Source organism: Mesoplodon densirostris, chromosome 2 (genome assembly GCF_025265405.1).
Source record: "Mesoplodon densirostris isolate mMesDen1 chromosome 2, mMesDen1 primary haplotype, whole genome shotgun sequence".
Lineage (NCBI taxonomy): Eukaryota > Metazoa > Chordata > Mammalia > Artiodactyla > Ziphiidae > Mesoplodon > Mesoplodon densirostris.
The window spans coordinates 97,762,557-97,777,344 of record NC_082662.1 but is presented as its reverse complement, the minus strand read 5'-3'; positions in this window follow the sequence as shown (position 1 = coordinate 97,777,344).

The following is a 14,788-nucleotide window of genomic DNA, read 5'->3' as shown; positions in this document are numbered from 1 at the left end:
ACCAAGAAACAAACTTTTACTGTGACTTTTTGAGGTATGTTTGTCACAACAGGTAGCTTTACCTTAGTTCAGAAATTGTTACAGAGGTAGAGTGCTGTTGTAGAAATCTAAAACTAGTCAGACAGGCAGTGGGCAACAAGGAAACTTATTAGGAGCGGGAAAATGGAAACCCATGGCAAGACATTTGGTGCAAGAGTTGCCTGTGATAAATCAGAAGGCAAATAAGGTGCCTACAAAGCCCATAGCTCTAGAAGAGGTTGGAAGTTATGTCTACTGGCTGCATATAGCAAGATATTAGAAAATGAGAGGAGCTCATGCAATAATGAGTAGGTTTGCAAGCATAAATGAAGAGGAATACAGAGAGTACAGCAATTTGGAGACTCAAGGGACTGGAAAAACCTACTGCTCTCTACTTCAAAGAATAGTAAATAAGATTGAAAAAGCTTTTGGACAACAAGGGCCCATTAAAACTCAGCCATGCAGCAAAGATTAGATTCAGGGTGTGGCCTTCACATTTAAGTCTGATGGACTTTTAAGTTGAGAAGCATGGGGTGAAAAAGTAAGGAAATAAATTAGGATCAAGAATTATCTCTAGGAAAGAACTTTAGTGTTATTGGCATTATGGAACTGACTGGATGCAGATAGATCAGAAGTCTTTCAATGTTTGAGGGACTGTATTGCTAAAGAAATCAGGAGCCTGTATTAAAAGCTGTACTTTCCTCAAGGAAGTCATGATTCCCAACACCCACTTCACATGTGGGCTTAGAGGAAAAACTCCCAGAGGGCAGAGTCAGTGACCACAGAGGACAATGTACAAGGGGAAGGGGGTTCTTTGCAGAAAAGAGTAATATGGTCTAGCCTAGGAGCTTCTGCCACTGCCAGTTCAGGGCCATCACAAAGCCTCCATGCAGAATTTCATCTTTGCTGTGGGCCAGTGTCTCCCTTTCTCCCCTGTCCCACCTGGAAGTATCTACTGTAATACATTTGTTCCATCATTATATACTGGGTGTGACTGGGGAAGATATCTTATTAGTCCATAGGTCACAATGAGTTTCTCATCCTTGACACTATCTACATGTTGGACCAGACAATTCTTTGGGGTGGGGGTGGGTCTGTCCTGTGCATTGTACAATGTTTAGCAGCATCCCTGGCCTCTACCCACTAGATGCCAGTAGCATCTTCTTCCTTCCCAGCTGTGACAATCAAAAATTTCTCTAGAACTTGCCTACTGTTTCCTGGGGGACAAAAATCACCTGTGGTTGAGAATCACTAGGTCACAAGATGATGTGGAATTATATTCAGACCTGATGGAGAAGCCCACGTGGTTACCTGGAGATCCTGTACTTTGAACTTAATGAAGTAACTGAGTGAGATTTTAGATTATCTCTCTTGGGGATTATCTATTTGGGGAAAAGGGGTGAAATGGATATCTTGTGACCAAATGGTGGGACTATGGCATAGAGTGCTAGGTCACCACCAAACCTGTTTTCTCTTCTTCCTGAGTACACAGGTTATATTTTCCAGTCTGCTTTGCAATTAGGTGCTGCTGCAAGCCTGAGTTCCAGCCAATGAAATGCATACATCTTCCAGGCCTAGTCCATACAAAACTCCTGCATGTGATTCTTTCACTCTTCCCCCATCTGATGGCTGAACGTTAATGTTAAGATCTCCTTGGAAGCCAAGTGCTGAAGATGAGAAAGGCTCTATCAGCCTGGGTGTTTTATTAGCAGCTTATAGCAGAGTCCCTCACTCACTCTCCCAAACCTACTGACCAAGGTATTGGTCTGTGAAGTGAGTGAGAAATTAACATTTATTTTTTTGTGTGATTTTAAAAATTATTTTTAAAAATTGTGGTAGGGGCCTCCCTGGTGGCGCAGTGGTTGAGAGCCCACCTGCCGATGCAGGGGACACGGTTTCGTGCCCCGGTCCGGGAAGATCCCACATGCCGCGGAGCGGCTGGGCCCGTGAGCCATGGCCGTGGAGCCTGCGCGTCCAGAGCCTGTGCTCCGCAACGGGAGAGGCCACAACAGCGTGAGGCGCACATACTGCAAAAAAAAAAAAAAAAAAAAAAAAAAATTGTGGTAAAATACATATAACATACCATTTACCATCTTAACCATTTTTAAGTGTACAGTTCAGTGATATGAAGTGGATTCACATTGTTGTACAACCATCACCACCATTCACCTACAGAACTTTTCTGTCATCACAAACTGAAACTCTTTGCCCATTAAATAATATCTCCCTATGTTCCCGTCCCCCAGCCTCTGGCCACCACCATTCTACTTTCTGTATCTATGAATTTGACTATTCTAGGTACCTCATATGAATGGAATCATACAGTATTTGTCCTTTGGTGAGTGGCTTATTTCACTGTACTTAGTTTTTAAAACCACTTAAATTTGGGGTGTGTTTGTTGTACCAGCTAGTATTATATACTCTATGCTGGAACAAAGTATATCCTCAAATAAATGTTCGCTGAATGAACAAATATTCAAATATTGTCGTTAATTTGAGACATTTGTTTAGAATATTATGATACATTTAATTTGTAAATTGTACTGTTTTAGAGTTATATAAAAGTTATAAGATCTAATTTGATGTTTAAAATACATTTATGAAATCTTTTTTTTTTTTTTTTTTTTTTCTGCGGTAAGCGGGCCTCTCACTGTTGTGGCCTCTCCCATTGCGGAGCACAGGCTCCAGATGCACAGGCTCAGCGGCCATGGCTCACGGGCCTAGCCGCTCCGCGGCATGTGGGATCTTCCCGGACCGGGGCACGAACCCGTGTCCCCTGCATCGGCAGGTGGACTCTCAACCACTGTGCCACCAGGGAAGCCCCATTTATGAAATCTTATAGTAATTTAAATTAACATTGGGAGTTCATGGCTTTTTTTCCTATATGTTATTCATTTTTGGGAAGCACTCCTATACTGGGTTGTTTGCAAAAGCATACATTCTAAGAACGGTAGACCAAATACTTGCCTTAATTTTCTATTGTCTAAAACCGAACTATACTAGCTTTATTGAGGAATGATTATAGGAGAATGACACAGGAGTTTGAATAATAACATTCCCAACCAAGCAAAATCCTTTTAACTTCACATCAAAGGAAATATGACAATAAAAACACATCCTCCTTTTTTGGTTCTGTAGTTAAATAAGAACGTTATTGATACCTAAGTACTGACATTTAGTTGTCTTGAATACTAGTCTGCCTGGATAAAAGGATAAAAGCTTTCAGTGAAAGAAACAGATTACTTTCTGAGGCACCTCCTTTAATTCTGAAACTTGATCTCTTCAGTACTTCTTTTTTACCTTTTTTCAAATTTCTATGGAAAGATAGCAAATTACCTTTGTGATTCTTAAAAACAAACACTAGATTGTACACTTTTCTATCAGAAACCACAATGTTTATTCAACAACTTCTTTCCAGTCGGGACATAACTAGAGTGGATTAAGAAGTGTTCTTTCACTGGGCAAGTGTGATAGCCTAAGTGCCCTAGACTGATAGCACTTGGGGGATCCTTAAATTTTGATTTGGTCCTTCCTTTCCGTGTCTCCTTCATAGTCTAATGTAAGGGTAGCCATGGGAATGATTACTTCCTTACCTCTTTATAATTATTCCTATTGGGCAGAACCAGATTTCTCTTTCCAGAGAACACTAAATACTAATTTCATAAACAAATAGATTATGGAAGTTGTAGAAAATGAGGCTCTTTCTCTAAGAGCATTTTAGAAATTACTGAAGCTCTCAAAAGCAGGTGAGAAAATCTTCTAAGAATTCAAACCAAATCAACCTTGAATCTCAAATCTGAACAAATCTTATTAATTTGTTGATTTAGATCCAAGTAATTTTTATAAATTAGTAAACCAAAGAGGAATGCTTTAAAGAAATGAAACCAAAAAGCAACCATTAAACCAGAACCTATTCTATGCATTTTCTAATTAAATTGGCACAATAGAATATTATAATATTTTGTGTAGCTAGGCACCTGGAAAGCATTTTTTAAATTAGTGTTATTTTCTCCTTTACACCAGAGGTACAGAGAACTTCTTGTTTATAACACCTGCAAATTGATCAATTACAATGCAAAAGTTAAATAGCTTCTATGGCAATCATAAGATGAAGACCACGTTTCTCATAATATCGCTAGCCCTAAGTTAGAATGAATCAGAGTTGCGACTTAACAACAATGAACGCTGACTTAGGAGTTCCAGGTTTTAATCCCCGTTCTGCTTCTGATGGTTTAATTTTGAGCAGGTGACAACTTCCATTAGCTCATTTTGTTCTGAAAAATGAGGGAAATAGTCTAGACCAGCACAGTCCAATAGAACTTTCTGTAATGATGGAAATATTCTCTGTTCTATTCAATATGGCAGTCACTAGCCACATGTGGTTACTGAACACTTGACATATGGCTGGTATGATTAAGGAATTGAATTTTAAATTTTATTTAATTATAAGTAATTTAAATAGCTGCATGTGGCTAATGGCTGCCATATTGGGTGTCAGAGGTCTAGACTAGCTCTCACTCACTCAGCAAGCATTTGAGTGCCTACAATCTGCCAAACATCAGGCTACCTGGGGAAGGTGAGTCATCACAATGTCTTTGCCTTCAAGGAGTTAACATGGAGAAAAGCTAAATAAATACTTGCTAATACTGTGCTTCAATAAACATATGCAAAAACACCATGTACAGATAGAGGAAAGAGAAATTAACAGAAGGCAAATCATCTCTAAGATCCTCTCCAGCTCTAAAATTATATTAATTAAATTCAACAAATATTTACTGAGCACCTATTTTCTCTCCAGCTCATTATTGGCTTGATTTCTGAGTATAGCATTATTACTCAGAGTTAGTTGCTGAAAAATTCTATCAGCACTCTTATTCTGTAGATTCATTCATTCAATATTTATTGACTGTTTCTCTATGTACTAAGCTCTTTGCTGGGCATGTGTGAAAAAAATGAATTTGATGATGTTTTAAAGGTGATCTCAAAAGTTTAGAGTAAAACAAAAACAGACTTTGACTCTATTTTTCAGGAAATAAATCACCAGGTGATGGGTTTGGTTATATTTGGATTGATGGTGTTTCAATTCAATTTTATATTTGTTGGCCTAAATATGAACTGATGATGTTTCAAATGTTATTTCAACTACCTAGAGCCAAATCAGCAGTATCGGCTAGTATTAATAATAAAGAAAGTAGAAATGAAAGGATTAGGCATGTTTGTCCATTAAAAACTCCTCGTAAAATTTTGCATCAGTTAGAATAAATACTCTGAGGGGATATTTCTCAGAAAAAGGTTATTTTATATTATTACCTAGATATAAATATTTATTCATTTCCAATGTTCTTTTTTTAAACTGGTGTCTAGCTATAATATTGTTCAGTATTTTTCTGTGCATTGGGTCATGTCTTCTTTTACATGAAATTTGTACTTGCCTTAAATACCTCTTGTTTATTGGATTTATTTATTTATTTATTTATTCAATTCTTATTTGTTTAGTTGACCAAAATGCAAATATTCAATTCAAGGATACAAGAGCAAATAAGGGTTGGATCTTCTCCAGGAGTTGAGAGTAGGGAAAATAAAACAGAAGAAAGTTGAGAAAGAGGCATTTACATAACTACCAGTGTACCTCAGAAGAAGCAGTTACTTCCAGATGAGACATTAAGAGAAAGCTTTGTGGAGGATGTGGCATCAGGCTGGACCTTGAGCCTTGAAGGAAGCGTAGGATCTGCAAATGCAGAGGAGGAAGGAAAGGCATTTCCGACTTGAGCCAACAGAGCGAGGCAGGAAGCACGAAGTTAGGGAGGAGAAGAGTCTGAGTTGAAACAAAGGAGAAAGTAGCTATGAAAAGGAGTAGAAAAAAACAGGTTGGAAAGATAGACCGCGGCCAGAACCTGGTTTTAAATGCTAGGCTGGGTAGTCCTGGTTTTAAATGCTAGGCTGGTAGATTGTGAAGTATTTGAGCAAGGGAATGAAAAATCAGAGTTGTTCATTAGGAACATTAATCCGACAGGTGTGTTTAAGAGATTGGGCTAGGGAGAGGCTAATGCAAGGGCCAGTTAGAAGGCTAGTTATTACAGCAGTGCAGATGATAGGTTATGAGGCTCTGAGTTAGGATATTAGCAGAGTCGTTAGAAAAGAGAAGACTCATGAGAGGTTATTGTAAAGCTAGAATCAATAGGCCCTGGCAACACATTGCATATGGTGGTGGAATAAGGAAAGAAGTTTAAAAAAAAAAAAAAAGACTCCAATATTATTAACCTCCATGACAGAGAGGATGGTGGTACTTCAAGCAATTTTAGGGAAGGAGGGATTAAGATTGATACAGAAAGTATGCTCTTGTAGGGAAAAAATATATTTATACTATATTCTGGAAATTTATATATTCATTTCACTTTAACTGATGCCAGTGATGAAAATGTGAAGTGTGCTAGGGGACACCTTGAATTTTGCACTATGGTAATAATGAGTGTCCAGGTTACTTATATTCAATGTTGTTTCCTTTATTACTTGAGTATATTTATGGTCTCAGACTGAGAAGTTGGAGAAATGCCTCTTGTAACCTTAACCTGACCTTCTTGTTTAGCCCAGTGTCTGAGATGTATAGATTTTTCACTGTGTTCAAAATCTTTAACCAAGGAGATTCTTAAAATAGCAGAAAGATCTTTAACAACAAAAAAAGCATCCATCCATGGATGGACTGGATTTAAGCTTTTAGCTTACATATTCTTTGAACACTTAAACTCAGGGGCTTTCTAGTTTAAACCTGATGCAGTTAATATATTTCAAATAAATAGCCCATAGACAATTACTGTCATTATCATGACTAATGCAATCCAATATAATTTCACAGTTGGAAAGTATAATTTTTATTTGTATAATCTTTCTAACAAGGAATATTTAAGTTTCAGTAGAATTGGTTAAGATTAAAAAACATTTTTTAAGGGTTTAATAATTGTTTTACCAGAGTACTTCCTAAATAAGTGGATAGGGAAGATCTGTTATGAAAAGTGAGCCCATTTATAACACAAATTGTTCTAAACAGAACCTTAGTCCATATCTGTCGTTTTTCACTTTCAAACTGAAAAGAATTACAGTAGTAATATGCGGTGGGCCCATTTAGTCTGATATTTTAATGTTACATTTAATTTTACTCGTGTAAATTTATCCTTTAAATCCTAAGAGCTATCTTTATAAAAATGCTTTTTTTTTTTTTTTTTGAGATAGAGTGGGGTCAAGACTTAAGGTATGTCGAGACAGCCAGTATTATTTCCCTTCTTTGGCACGTTTCAAAATACTAGCTAAGAAAAGTTGGGAAGTTTCTTTGTGGGAACAAGAAGACCGCTACATGCACGGCAAGTCAGTTTGGCCAAAGGAGATTGTGTCAAAATCTCACCCTGATGGTTTTACTATGAAGCAAACCAAACAAAAACAAACAAAAAAACCCACAAAAAACAAAACAAAAAACCCCCCAAAACAGAATAATAATATGGATGACAAAAAATAAAGGAAAAAAATCTTTTTCCAATAACATGTAAGAAAGGAAACTGAGGTAAATGCACAAGCAACAGATTTAAAAGCAAGTTTTATCAAAGTTATCCAGTGACTTGCTTCAATTTTTGGTTTTATCTTTAGAGCAGACTTGATTTCTTAACACATATCTTAGCTAATCAAGCACCTGCAGTTGTGGAAACTCTTTTTTGGGGGCCAAATATATTGGCCTTGCACTAGTTTGATAAGCCTGGGCTACAGTATGAGTGATGTTGCTGACTCCCAGATAGAAGTCGTCGGTAAAAGGGGGGGATATGGTGGTTATGCAATGTAGAAGGGGCAGGGGCAGGAGGAAAGGGCTCCCATCTGTCTTTGCTGATTAAGTGGGTGTTTGGTATTGAAAAATACAAATGTGCTTTAACTTTACACTGATGTGTTCTTGAAAAGTGGTATATAAACTGATTTTTTTGGTTTTTAATCAAATCTGAATGGCTATGTTATATTTTCAGAATTCCTTTACTTTCATTGCTGATTGATCTTTAATTGGCAGAGGTTTCTAAGCCTTTAATTCTAAATTTCTCTGCTACTTCTTACCTCTCACATAGTCAAGTCCTGCTCTGTTCATCCTAATACATGTTTATTGGTTATGATTTTAAAAATTCCTTTATAATGTGAAAAAAGTCTGTTTTCTCTACCTTATCAATTTAAACCTTGGGAATCTGTATTTCTCTTATTACATATGTTTGCTGATATCATTAGTTATTCCATAATAATAAAAATCCATTATAACAATATTATCACCATTTATTGAGCACTTACTATGTACTAGCCATTGTTCTAGTCTAAGCACCTTCATTTACTCATTTATTTAAACCTCACCCTTCAATGAGGTAGATATTATTCTTCTACTTTACAGGTGAAGAAAGTGAGGAACAGGGAGATTAAGTAACTTTCTCAAGGTCACACAGTCAGTAAGTGGCAGAACCCCTGTCCCCTGGAGTTTCCTAGATGAGGTTCACAATGGTAATTGAGTCAAACTTGGAAGGCTTTCATGCCTGGAAGTGGTCTTTTTCTGCCTCCATTCCATTGGCTAGAACTTGTCACATGGCTGCCTCTAACTGCAGGGGAGGCTGGGAAATGCAGTCCAATCGTATGCCCAGGAGGAAAATGGAAATGCTTGGTAAATAGGTAAGCAGTGTGTGGCCATATGGCCACAAACTAGTAAACACACAATTATATAACTTGTGATAAGTGCTGTAAAGTAAAATAGTATATATAAGAGAGAATAATGGATTGGGGGTGGGAAGCTATTTCAGGAAAGTCGTTTGTAATGAGGTAATAATTAAACTGAGACCTGAAAAATGAGAAGACAAAGAATGGTAGGAGAAAGAACATTCTAGGCATTTATGAAAGCTGTGAGGTAGGAAAGGCTTAGACAATCTAAGGACCTGCAAGCCCAGTGTGGCTGAGCCCAGGGAAGAGTGACAGGAGACAAGGCTGGAGAGGCAAGCAGGGGCCACATCACGCAGCGCTCCATAGAACACGTTAAGGAGTTGGCATTTACTTCTAATAGCAATGGAAAGACATAATATTTTAGTATTTCTAACCAGATGTTAAAACAGGACTCTTTCTAACTTACTTTCAGCTGAGGGCCCCACTTATCCCCATATTCCAGAGTTCAGCATTAGAATCAGATCATCAATGCCAGAATTACAAAGAAGGTCTAAAAACCAGTTCTGTGGATCCTTACTCCCCTGCCTATCTTAAGGCTATCCAAAGGCTAAAACTGAAGGGTCTGAGGAGCTAGTTGAGATTTGGAAGATTCTCATGGAAAGAATCTTCAATGTGTCGTGCGTCTTGCCTGCACCCCTGGGAGACTGGTGGGACAGGTGTTTTTACTTTGCCTCAGGCCTAGTAAGGAAGGCTTTAGGGAGACAACATGGAGAATTTGACTTGCATCCTCTGGATTCCATGGGACACAGAAATACTTGGAAAAGTTTGCTGGCATTAGAATAAAGAACTGTATTTGGAAAGTAACTTTAACCCTTTCCTTGTCATCTTAAAGGTATGAAACCCTTAGTAGGAATATATGCCTGGGGTCATTTAAAAAGAATCATGCCCAAGAAGCCTTCTGCCTAAACCAGTCAATCTTAGCACAAAGAAGGGGGAGATGTGCCATCAGATTCAGAGGCAGAAGGTGAGGCTGGGGGTCGGGTGGGGGTAGAAGTGTCCAGCTAAGGTGGAGGTCTTGCCTGCTTCAAGGAAGCTGTGGTCAGAGAAGCCCCCAGGGGAATATCCAAGGTGCTCATAAAAACAACCCTGAGAACAAGAGTCAATTTGAAATACCTGCCACAGCCAGAGTATACCAATGCTAGGTTACATCTGTGCCTGTGAAACAAGAACTTTCCTTAACTCTCTTCCTTCTCTGGCTCCTCCACCCGTGGCTGGCCCAAGGCCAGCTAAGAGAATGAAGAGGAAAAGGGCAAGAAGAGAGGAGCTGATCCCCACCATCAAGGCCTCCAGCCCAAGCAGCTTGAGTGGGTGGTGGGAGGAAGCATTAACTGTAATGAAATGCAGGTTTTGACAAACACACTGGACTGGGCATTTATATTATTGAAATGGGACTACTTTGTGACTAAAAAGAAGAATTTTTATTAACTGAGAGCACCAAAAAAGTCAAGGTCTTCTCTTAGGTACTAGGAAACCAGCAGAGCTGGTTTGATCAGGCTTTTGGGAAGAAAAGAATAAAGCTGTTTCTGTTCTCACCTTATGAGAGTTTCTGGTTCTGGTGAGAGTTAAGTGTTTCAGACAATCACACTGGCTGCTGATTGGACATCAGATCAGAGGGTGACAGGTGTGAATGCGGAGTATAAGAGGTGATTGCTGGCTTCTCCACATCACAGATGTGTGACTTTGGGCAAGTCACTTAACTTCCCTGTGCATACTTCCTCATCCTAAAGTGGTGGTGTACTAGAACACCTTATAGGGTTGTGAGAGGAATAAATGAGCTAATATATGTAAAGTGCTTAGAGGGGTGCCTGACCCATAGTAAATATTATGAAATGTTTGTTACTATTTTCACTTCAAAAATTATTATTGTAGCAGCCCAATTGAGAGATAGTGATGAGCAGGAATATGTTTAACTAGAGAGCATGAGAAGGTTCAAGATGTATTTTAGAATTATAGTCTAGGACTTTGTAGGGGGTGATTGGATAGGGAGAATAAGGTAGAGGGAGAGGGCAAGAATTGCTCCCAGGGCTCTAGTTTGGACACCTGGATGGCATTGAGATCACTGAGACTGAGGACAGGAATTGCATATACGCTTAGTAGAGATTCCTGGTTACTGATGCTTTAAAAGTCTACATTTTAACAGCATTGAAAGATTTGGGCATCACAGGAATTTTTTTTCTGAAATTTAAAGTACGTAAAAGCAGAGTCACCTTCTGATCTTTTGCCCCACTATTTGAGAAAATGTGTGTGTGGGGGTAAGTAATTATGTGATAATATGGTCTTTCTTTCAAGAACCAAGACTGACCTCAACTGACAATCCTTGTATAATAAACATTGTTAGGGAAAAAGTGGCATAATATTAACACTTCTAAAACAAACATTGTCATCTTTGTGTCCTCCAAAATTTTATTGTCCTAAGTGTAATAAACTTAATAAACTACATAATAAATTTACCCAATGGGGGCTGCAATATAGTCTTCAGACCTTTTCTCAAAAGCACACACACACAAATGCACAGATACAATTTTAGCACTTACTGGTTTAAATGCCTTGAATGGCTTGTCAACTAACCTTTGCTGTAGTAAGTTGATCTTTAATCAAGGTAACAGCAAGATTGCCATCCTAAAGATAAACTGTGGAGATAAAGGAACACTTTGTTCTTTGGTACTAACTCCTTGTGTTCTCCCCACACCTTCCCCCTAACCCCATCCTCTGGTGACACAATCAGTGTTGAGAACCAGAATTTCTCTTTTGCCTGAGGTCTGGCCAGGAGCTATCTTTATCACTCCCTCCAGGCCTGCTAGGGATTGGGAGAAATATTGGTATCAGATACTAGGGCTGACCATAACGGCCATTTTTAGTTTCAGCCCTTGAGTTTTGCAGAACTCTGTGTAGATGTGTATATCCCCTCATCATCAGAACCTTCCTCCCAGTTCTTCTTTTTTTGTGGTACGCGGGCCTCTCACTGCTGTGGCCTCTCCCGTTGCGGAGCACAAGCTCCGGACGCGCAGGCTCAGCGGCCATGGCTCACGGGCTCAGCCGCTCCGCGGCATGTGGGATCTTCCTGGACCGGGGCACGAACCCGCGTCCCTTGCATCGGCAGGTGGACTCTCAACCACTGCGCCACCAGGGAAGCCCACCAGTTCTCCTTCTTGACAGCACTGCAGGAGAGGGTGCATCCTTCAGGGCTTTGTGAGAATGGGAAGAAGCAGGCTGTTCCCTGAGACCCTGAGGTCTAAGGTTACACCATCACTAGGACCGGGCCTCATCTTTGTTTAATGATTACAGTATTTCTGTCTAACAAACATTCTTTTAGGTAAAAGTAAGAAATCTCCTGCTGTTTAGTGACAAATGTTTGGTTTAACGTGTTACTTTTGCTTTCGGCAAACACACAAAGAGGCAAAGCCAACCCGTATGATCCAGAAAGAAGAAAATAGGTCAAATGCTAAAATACTGGACTAATTTCTCTAGCAGCTGACAGGTAGGTATGAGAGGAGGCCTTTGCTTTCAAATAGAGACAATTTTAGATAATAGATGAACATTCTGAAATCCATACAGGTATACATCAGAAAGTTAAAGTGCTTAAAACCCAATGTTTAGTGTTATTTCATCTCATTTTAATTTTTATAACCATGGTGATCAATTGGTAACACTCACTTTGAAAATTTCCAAGCCAACATCATCTTGGCCATGATGGTATTTGGGGAATCTATTGGGTATTTGTTTATGTGCTAGGGTGAACCTAGACCTGTTTATTCTTTTCCTTTTTTTAAAAAAATTAATTTCCTCTTTTAATTTTTTCACAGTAATACATGTACACGGTAAAAATAAAATATTATTGAAGAATTTATACTGAAAAACAACAGTTCTTTGCCCCACTTCTCAGTCCCACTTTCCAGAGGCAAATGACCTCCTTTGTTTGGTAAAAGGATTAAAATCATTATAATTACTGATTTTTACCCTTTTATTCCTTTTTATTTTATAAACCCCTTTATGTCCTGAGAATTTACAACGGCAGGTAATCTGGTGTGTATCCTTCAAGTCTTTGTTTCTATGTTTATACCAGATATATATATACACACATGGAGGTAGCAGCCACTTCTTAGTAACTTTTTCTTTTTAGTATGCCAGTAATCATCTCCAAGCTTTCAGTTATATGCTGTTGCTGCCACTTCTTAGTTTCTGAATTTAAAAGCCATTATCTATTCACTGCCTATAATAAAAATAAGAATTTAGCTATCCCCTCTGGATTTTGATAGTTATTATTATAGTTTTATTTTCCATTTTTTAATATTTCTAAATAATATACTTAAAGCTTTAGGTTTTGTCCCATTAGCCTTATATAATCTCTTGACTCCTAAGCTATATTTATTCATTTAACGATTACTTACGGAACACCTGCTATGGTGATAGGCACTATTCTAAGTGCTCAGTGAGCAAAAAAAAAGATCCCAGCCTCATTGGCACTTATATTCAAGTGAGGGGAGGGATGTTGAGACATTTACATTATACTGTAGACCAGCGGTCCCCAACCTTTTTGGCACCAGGGACCTGTTTCGTGGAAGACAATTTTTCCAGAGGGGCGGGGCAGGGGGTTGGTTCAGGCAGTAATGGGAGCGATGGGGAGTGGCAGATGAAGCTTCTCCCTAACAGGCCACGGACTGGGGGGGTTGGGGACCCCTGCTGTAGGCGTTGATATGTTCAAGGAAAAAGAAAAGTAGAACAAGGTAAAAAGGGATCGGGAGTCAGGGAGGTGGGAGTAACAATTTTAAACAGTGTGGTCAGATTTGGCCTCATTGAGAGCTGACATCTGAGCAAAGACTTAAAGGCAAGGAGGAAGTTATCCATATGAAATATTTTAGGGAAGAGAGTTCCAGGCATATGAAATAACAAAAGCCCCAAAGCTGGAATGGGCCTGGCACATTCAAGGATTGCAATGGAGGCTAGTATGGCTGGAATGGAGTGAGCAAAGGGCCTGTGGTGGGCAATGAGATCTGAGAGATGACAGAGGGTGAGATGATGTAGGGCCATATGGACCAATATAAGGACTTTCTCTGTACTCTGGGTGAAATGGGAAGCCATTGCAAGGTGTTGTTTTTTTTTTTTTTTTTGCAGTACGCGGGCCTCTCACTGTTGTGGCCTCTCCCGTTGCGGAGCACAGGCTCTGGACGCGCAGGCTCAGCAGCCATGGCTCACGGGCCCAGCCACTCCACGGCATGTGGGATCCTCCCGGACCGGGGCACGAACCTGTATCCCCTGCATTGGCAGGCGGACTCTCAACCACTGCGCCACCAGGGAAGCCCATTGCAAGGTTTTGAGCAGAGATATAACATGGTCTGATTTGTATTTAGGAGGATTTGTAGAGCTTCTATGTTGAGAATAAGTGTAGGAAGTGTAGGAAAGCGTTGGTGGAAGTAGGCAGGCTACCTAGGAGGCTATTGCAGTAAACCAGACAGAGATGATGGGAGTTCTGAGCAGGGAGTGCTCATGGAATTTGTGAGAAGCAGTCATATTCTGGATATACTTTGATGAGGCTAGTAGCTCCTGTTTTCCAACTTCCACTCTTCTAGGTGCCATATTCTGTCAACTATACTTTTGTTTTTACATTTTCAAGGTTAACGCTAAATTCATTTTTTTTAGATTAAAAAAATATTTATATTTTATTTATTTATTTTTGGCTGCATTGGGTCTTCCTTGCTGTGCGTGGGATTCCTCTAGTTGCTGAGAGTGGGAGCTACTTTTCATTGCGGTGTGCGTGCTATAACCCACCTTTCATGTAGTGTTTATAGGTTGATTCTGAAAGTTAAAAATCAACCTTTTCCCCAACTTATGTTATTATGATTATTTAATTATTGTTCATTGCAGAGCCAAATAATGTTCACAAATTGTTTCTTTTTTTTAGAGGTCCAAGATCATGACCTCTGGGCTCCTTAAAGAATGTTCTAGTGTCCAAATTATGTTCTTTTATAATTTCATAAATTGCTTAAAATTATGCCACATTTTAGCTGACTTCATATTTGTATCATGAGTTTTTAGAATGCAATTCTTG